We start from the raw sequence: 7,643 nt of genomic DNA, 5'->3' as shown, positions 1-7,643 counted from the left end.
TTGGGGGGGGGGGGGGGGGTTAATATGATCACTTCTCTGACAGAAAAGAAGGGAGGTCAAAGGCGAATTGACAGAGACTCTAAGACCTTCAAAAGGTTCATTGAAGAAGCAAATATAATATATATGGAGACAAGTAATGGAATCTTTACCTAGAGTAACAAGCAAGGAGGGGAGCATCAAGTAGCCTCTAGATTGGACATATTCCTAATTTTTGAGGATCTACCGTTGTAGGGGATGGATATAGAGGCAAATATTCTCCCTTGTGGCGGATCTGATCATTGGTCGGTGGTGTTAGTGATTACAATGTTGGGAACCCCTAAAAATAGACCATTTAGATTCAAGGCATTCTGGATAAATCACCCCTCATTTATGGAGAATATAAAGAGATTGTGGGAGGATCCACTCCCAATTTGGGGCTTTAATATGTTCAAATTGCAGGCCAACTAAGATTTAAAACCAAACTAAGACATTAGAATAAAACAGAGTTTGGTAATATCTTCTAGGAAAAAAGAGAACTAGAAACTAAGATGGAGGCGTTATGTAACCACCTTGGTAAAAATTCCATGTAAAAATATATAAGACTGCGGTTGATGGGACACATATTCTAAGATGAATGGTAGGAAAGACATCCTAGTGTGGGTGCTCATTTGGTTGTTTATGGCTAAGGAAATTGGCAAAGGCAATGGCTAAGGCTTTGGAAAGGCAAAGCAACATTTTTGGCACATTTATTTATGAAAATAATGGAAATTAGGAGAAAAGGAAGGTGAAAGGTCACAAGTTGCATGTGAGGTGGAAATTGAAGGAAATTGATGGAAAATGAAGAAAATAGAGGCCTCATTGATAAAAAGGCTTCTGAGGATTAGTTTGAAAGCTTGATCAGTTCAGTTTTTGAGCTCTCTTCTATTCTCTCTCACTCTTGGACACAGAGTTTTATCGGAGCACTTTGGAATTGGAGCAAGAAAGGAAAAGAAGGCAAGAGGAAGTAAAGATCAAGTAGGGAAATGCAGGATCAAGCAACTATAATAGGATCCATTATAGGAATCGACTTGCATGTGTATATTCCTTGCTAGATTTGGCATGCATGGCATTGCATGTGGTTCTTTTCTATCATGGCATGGATTTTACCAAGTGTAACAGTGTTCTTCAGCCTAGCCTTGCCATTTCTTGATAGCTTTGATGAGATGGGTTCTCATATTCAGTTAATGTGGGATGGCCAGATGGATTCGAAGCTGAGTGGGGTGGATCTACGAAATGAAAAACACATGGCCTAGTGGTCCCTAAACTAGACCGTGGATCACCGTAAAGTCACTAGCCTAGTAACCCCTGAGCCAGACTGTGGGTTGTGGTAAATCCAAGATTTTGTGCCTCGGTGGGCCTAGAATCCTTGCCGGTGAATGGCAGGATATACAGTAAATCCAAGATGTGGATTTCTCTACGTTGGGCCTAGTAGTCCCGGGATGGGATGTACGGTAAAGTCTGAGAGACTAGGAGGCACTTAAATTCCTCACGGTGTAGGTGGAGAACTCTGGTGGAATCCATGCTTATTTGGTGTTTTTTTGGTGTGTTCTATGAGTCCCACATTCATGTTTGGAATATGGCACGGGGGTGATTGGCTGAAGAGAGACTTGGCTCAGACAATCTATGGTTGGGTGGAATGTGGTAGTCCCATCTCAGGTTGATTTATTGCATTCATTAATGAGAAATTCATTCCCTTGATTTTCATGTGTAAATGTATTGATGTATATGTGGATTTTATGATTGATATGCTTATGATATTTTTGTCCCTATTATGCTGGTTATATGTATGTTTTATGACAACAACTATATATGGCTCTCAACATGTTTTTACTTGTAAATGAATGGATAATGTATATATGGCCTAATAGATGATAATGCAGCAAATGACATGAGGGAACAGTGGTTCATAATGATTCTTAGATAAGTATGAGATGTTTACACTTAATTTTTTTGTTTACACCTATAGGTTACGTGTTGATGATATGTTTGACAAAATGCTTGTCATGGCTAGTAGGGGTTTGATTAAAGTCTTGTTTAACTTATTTATTTTGCATCATTGTTCCCTTGTTATTTGACTAATCTTAAGATATCATTCCATTCTAGGCAGTGACCTGGGATCTAGGCCTGAAAGAGTGGCTCAAATCCCAAGGCCGCTACATAGAATTGGAAAATTAGGTCTCAAGACACTGGCAGGAAAGCCAGTGAAAGCGACTATGGGTTTTTGGATGCTCTCATGCCTATAGAATGAGAGCGACTGAGGCTTAATATATCCATAACATCAATGGGACCCAGGGACAAGATGCCTAAGTGGCTAACATGTACTTGAGGGTTATGTTGTTGACGTGGATAGGTTGGTTGATGTGTTTCATTGATTCCACTTCCTTAAGGTCATATAGGAGGCTAAATCCAATCATAGTAGCCTCTCATCGCATGTTTACCCTAGTTGGCTGGTTACTTGGGTAGATGTGTGAGGAGGGTGTTACAGAGTGGTATCAGAGCATAGTTCACCCCTTGAACTAGATGGGTGGTGTGTGTTGGTCATGCATGCATTTTAGTTGCATGTGTGTCTCTTATACTTGCATTCCATATGCTTGTTGCATTGCATAATGTTGATCACGGTTGTATTAAGGTTGTCATGAGGAATTTGATGTTGATTTTGTGGAACTCATAATCATGAGTACATGATTGGTTGCATATTGTTATATGTTGCTTACATGTTTTTGTATGTCACTTGATTACATCCTTGTATGTTGGGTTACATTCTTGTATGTTTGATTGCATGTATCAGTCTTGTAGGTTAGTTACAAGTATTGATCGCTTATGCTTGATTGCATGTGTTCATGTGTATGTGTAGTTGATTATGCATGTTAATGGTTGCATGTGGCAATGTGCACAATGGAGTAATGGTAGTTGTCGTGCATGAGGTCATGGTTTGTGAAGTTGATATGGTCATGCATTAATGACTGGACTCTAGCTAGAAGGATGTGTATATGGTTTTGTACTGATGTGTTATATGTCTATATGCAGTCGTTATGCATGTATGGTCTTGGAAATAATACTAAGAGGGGGGTGAATCAATATTATCAAATCAAATTTTTATTTCCCAAACATATTTATATACGCTACTTCAGTGAAGTGAACTAGTGTGTACACGTGACTGTGCTTAAAGAAACTAACATATATGAAGAGAACTTGTGATTTAGACAGTTTATCATGTGTTGAGCTTAAACCAGTATATCATAGATTTATTAGACAATGTAGTAAAAGCAGAATAAAGCATCACACATAAGCAGCACACATGAACACCAAGATTTAAGGTGGAAACCCAATGTGGGTGAAAACCACCTGCTGTTATTGTCTTTGTCTTCTTTTAATAATAAGAAAATCTTTTTACAATCTTGTACTGGTGTAGACTCATACCAGTACGCAAGCTTCTACCTGCAAAAGGTTACAACCTTCTCTCATTTTCCAGCTTCTACTGGAAGGGAGCTACAACCCCCTAGCTCTTGTATTAGCCAATATGTTTACTAGTACATAGGTGCTAGCCTACAAAAAACTCCACTTTTCCACCAGGGACCATGTTTCATGAATTTTCAGAATGGATACTCCTGGATCACAACACCACAAGCTGAAGGCCATGTTTCATCAATTTTTCACATTGGACCCATCAAAGTCTTTTAAACTTAAACTGTATCAACCAATATTCAGTTAATATGAACAACCAGATCACTGACACCAGAACACTGTGCTGAACCCAAAACCTTGCATCATCATCCAGAACCAGCTATAACCTCAAAAATCATGCATTAGAGTGTATACGCTACTTGGTTGAACCCAACCTACATGTATACACTACTTCCTTTAACCCAACTTGCGTATATCTCTAAAAATACTAAATCATAAACTTCTGAACCACAGATTGTATCAATCAGTGACATTCTGAAGATATACTATCATATTATAGAGTTCAAAAACATATAGTAGCAAGGATCACCATTCCTTCTCAATCAATCAATCAATTAGACTCAATTTCCTTATACAACAGTTCTACGTTTAGATCTAAGAGGACTTCATTGATAGACAACAGTAAAACAACAGAATTTGATCAGATAGATCAGCCAGATCTTAATAGAAGCTTTACTTTTTGTATATGCTACTTGGAAGAGTCGAACCTGCATGTACACACACTTTGGCTAAGACAAACCTACGTACAGATCTGTAAATTTTGACTCAGAACTTTGTTGCAATTTCAGACTTCAGACAAACCCAGATGATGATAGATAACAAGTAGAACAGGCACAAAACATCAGATCTAGTCTCAACCAATATTCGATCATTCAAGAATAAGTCATTTCAAGTCTCATGATTCCTGATCCAATGTTGAACTCAAGGTGCACATGAAAATTTTGAGATCCAATCCCAAGCATAACCCTGCAACATAATATATATACTTCAGATAGAAGTATTCCTTAGAATCTCATTACTTGCACACCTTGGCATAATGATCTTCTCCTCCTTATATAATCTTAGTCATTTCTCAATACCTTGGACCAAAAGGTATTGAGACCAAAACCACTTAGGACCAATACCTTGGACCCAAATACCTAGGGTCAATACCTTGGACCAAATGCCTCGGACCAATTACCTTGGACCAAAACACCTTGGATCAAATACCTTGGACCAAAATCTTTGTTTTCCAACATGTATGCGTTTTTCCTCCTGTGAAAGTGCATGTATACGTTATATGCTACTTTTGTTTTGTTAAACTACATGTATACACACCTTGGTCAAAGTGAACCAGCGTATACCTCTCTTTCTTCATTATTTGGAGTCTGATCTGTAATCCTTTGCTGTTGACCTGTTGCACTGTGAACTTTTATCTGAGTGAGTTGCCATCAAGGACAACACCTGTATCATAATGCCAACAATCTCCCCCTTTGGACTTGATGGCAACAAAAACACCAAGACACTCTCCCCCTTTGACATCAAGGGCAAAGGGCAGACCAAGATATTCTCTCCCCTATGTTGTTCATGCTCCCCCTGAGTATATGCTGAATTGTTTGGTTGGGCTCCCCTTTGTACATGTTGAGATGCACTGAAACTGTCCATGCTCCCCCTGAGCACAAGCAGAGTCTACAAAAATATTCTCCAAAAGAATAACATGACTCTATAACTCAACTATGTGAGTATGACCTTCCTATCACCAATGACTCATACATACATCCATCTCCCAACCAAGTGGGGATATACCAAATTTGACTCATCCACCCAACCAAGTGGGGATATACCAATTGTTTATACATGACATAAATATAATTACATCATCCATCTTATGCAAAGTGGGGATATAAATTACATCATTTTTCCAATAAGACTCATTCAAATGTATGAGAAGACATATCACACCCTAGACTTTTACATGGTTGAAGCCATAGCTGGACTCAGCAATCATAATGCCAACAATGTAGAATGTCAGTGAAGGCTAATGCTCCCCCCTGAACCTGTGCTACCTATGCATTCTTAACAAGTTAATGATCAAGGCATCTTTGTCAGTTAGATAAAAATTAATGAACAAAGCATATCAATAGATTGTAATCATCAACATCAAACATAGCACCCATATCAGAGCCTGTCCCACTGTTTTTCTTGTCTGAAAAACATATACGCTCCTTGACCCATAGAAACCTGTGTGTGTACGTGACTATACTTCATGAAACTTGCATATAATAAACTTTCTCTGAAAAAATAGATTTAATAGCAGGATGATGCAGCAACTACTCCCAACTTTTGTCTGAGATATTCACATGTTTCTTTGGGTAGTGGTTTAGTGAATATATCAGCAACCTATTCTTTGGACGGAACATACTCCAATTTGACCTTTTGTTCAAGAACTTATTCACGTTGAAAATGGTATTTGATGGGTATGTGCTTGGTCTTGGAGTGCATGACTGGATTCTTTGAAATACTTATGGCAGTTTTATTATCACATAGAATGGAGATGGGTGGAGTATATGTGATTTGAATGTCTTGCAAGTTTTGCATCATCCAAAGTAGTTGTGTGCAGCAAGATGCAGTAGCCACATATTCTGCTTCAGCTGTAGATAAAGCAATTGAACTTTGTTTCTTGCTGAACCAAGACACTAACCTGGAACCCATATAGAATGCACCACCACTAGTGCTTTTTCTGTCATCAACACTTCCTGCCCAATCTGCATCTGTATATGCATGAAGAGTAAGATCTGCATCTCTAGGATACCATAAACCAAAGTCCTGAGTTCCTTGAAGATATTTGAAAATTCTTTTGACTGCCTGAAGGTGTGATTCCTTTGGGTTTGCTTGGAATCTTCCAACTATTCCTATTGCATGCATGATGTCAGGTCGGGTACCTATTAGATAAAGTAGACTGCCAATCATGGATATGTAAGTTGGTTGATGTACTACTGTTGATTCATCATTTGAGCTGAGACTGCATCCTGTTACCATTGGGGTACATACAGGTTTAGAATCTTCCATTCTGTACCTTTTCAAGATCTGTTTGAGATATTTGGTTTGTGAAAGAAAAATACCATCTTTATGTTGTTGAACTTGTAGACCAAGAAAAAACGTAACTTCACCAAGCAAGGACATTACAAATTCTTGTTGCATTACTGAAGCAAAATTTTGACTCATGGATTCTTCATTGCTACCAAAAGTGATATCATCAACATAAACAATAATAATTAGAAATTTATCAGTTTCAATCTTTGTATATAGATTGCTATCTGTTGAACCTTTTTTAAAACCTTGTTGGTGTAGATATTTGTCTAGGCGGTAATACTAGGCCCTTGGAGCCTGTTTCAGACCATAGAGGGCCTTTTTGAGTCTGCATATAAGTTTTGCATCATTTCCAAGAATGAATCCTTCTGGTTGTTCAATATAAACTTCTTCTTCTAAATCTCCATTCAGGAAGGCTGATTTAACATCCATTTGGTATACTTTGAATTTTTGAAAGCTAGAAAGAGCAAGAAACATCCTTATGGCTTCAAGTCTGGCAACAGGTGCAAAAGTTTCTTCAAAATCTATACCTTCTTGTTGAGCATACCCTTTACAAATAAGTCTGAACTTGTTTCTAATGACTTCTCCATTTTCATTCAGCTTTTTTTTGAATATCCATTTAGTTCCTATAATATTTTTATCATGAGGTCTAGGAACTAATTCCCAAGTATCATTTTTTTCAATTTGCTCAAGTTCTTCATCCATGGCCTTGACCCAACATTCATCTTTGCATGCTTATTTTACATTTTGAGGTTTGATGGATGATAGTAATGCTAGATAGCTAGAGGTCCATGTAATAGTTCTTCTTGTCTATACACTTGCCTCTTTTTCCCCTAAAATTTGAGTTTCTGGATGATTTTTCTGAACATACCTGGACGAAGTCTTTTCTTCTACCATTATCTCTTCTTCTGGTGCTTCATTGGTTTCTTCTTCAATATGATTTTGATTTGATGTGGGAAAATAATCCCCATCTTCTTCATTGTCATAATATTCTGTTGATTTTATCTGTTTTGGATTTTTGCATGCTTCATCAACTACAACATCAATGCTTTCAACAATTTTTCCAAGTCTTTTATTATAACATTTATATC

Source organism: Pinus tabuliformis, chromosome 1_2, assembly GCF_031772625.1.
Source record: "Pinus tabuliformis cultivar Carrire ecotype Pingquan chromosome 1_2, CPIR1, whole genome shotgun sequence".
NCBI classification, from domain to species: Eukaryota; Viridiplantae; Streptophyta; class Pinopsida; order Pinales; family Pinaceae; genus Pinus; species Pinus tabuliformis.
This window is presented reverse-complemented; position numbering follows the sequence as displayed.